We start from the raw sequence: 859 nt of genomic DNA, 5'->3' as shown, positions 1-859 counted from the left end.
TTGTTGCAGTTGTCATTGTTGTTTAGCAGGTCGACACCAGGTTCGAATCCACCTGCCTCATTGTATGTGGCCAGCGCCCTACTCCTTGAGCTACAGGAACCAAGCCTAGAACTAGAAGTTTTTAGCTGCTTTAGGAAATGTTTTTTCCTGTTTTTTGAAGGATTCTTGCCCTTCTGATCCTGGCGTGATGGTTTTGAGTCTTTTCCCTTCGGGTTTATTTCTGTGCATCTGGCTGGAGTGTCTCCAGCTCCTCACTGGAGTTTTGTCTTATTTTCCTTATCACCAGCAGCAGCAACAACTTGCTGTCACTTCCAGGGCAGATCAATTCCCAGACATTCTTCAGAGCATCACATGCTCCTCCTCTTCATCTTCTGACTCCGCATCTTCTTTCATAGCTACTAAGTGCACGGGCCCTGAACCATGCTTCAACTGTAAGACCAAGACTGGCGGTTTTCAAAGCCCCCAAGAGAAACTGTTGTCGGCACAGACATTTTTAAAGTTTCCAGTATTGCATGGCTGGACTGCCTTCCTACTCCGTTGCCTCTGGTCTGGTAACGTACAAGGCATCCTCTGCACCAGCCCCTACACTGACTGTTCCTTAGGATAACTGGTGCTCATTTTCATCACTATTCCCCTTCGAGTGGTAATCTTTAGAAGCCTTTAGTTCACAACCAAAAAAAAGTTTTTCTGGGGCTCATGTTCATGTCCACTGAATCTTCCATGGGGTGGTACAACACACTCAGCCGGGAGAGAAGGTGGACAGAGACAAACAACCACTGCTCTGGAGAAGAGCTGGGTGCGACAGAATCACACCAGACTCAAGATAATCTCTCTCTCTCTTTTTTTTTTTTTTTTTTTT

This window comes from Otolemur garnettii, unplaced genomic scaffold (genome assembly GCF_000181295.1).
Source record: "Otolemur garnettii isolate 467f Iridium unplaced genomic scaffold, OtoGar3 scaffold00002, whole genome shotgun sequence".
In the NCBI taxonomy this organism is placed as follows: domain Eukaryota; kingdom Metazoa; phylum Chordata; class Mammalia; order Primates; family Galagidae; genus Otolemur; species Otolemur garnettii.
The sequence above is the reverse complement of the archived record's forward strand: the minus strand, read 5'-3'. Positions refer to the sequence as shown.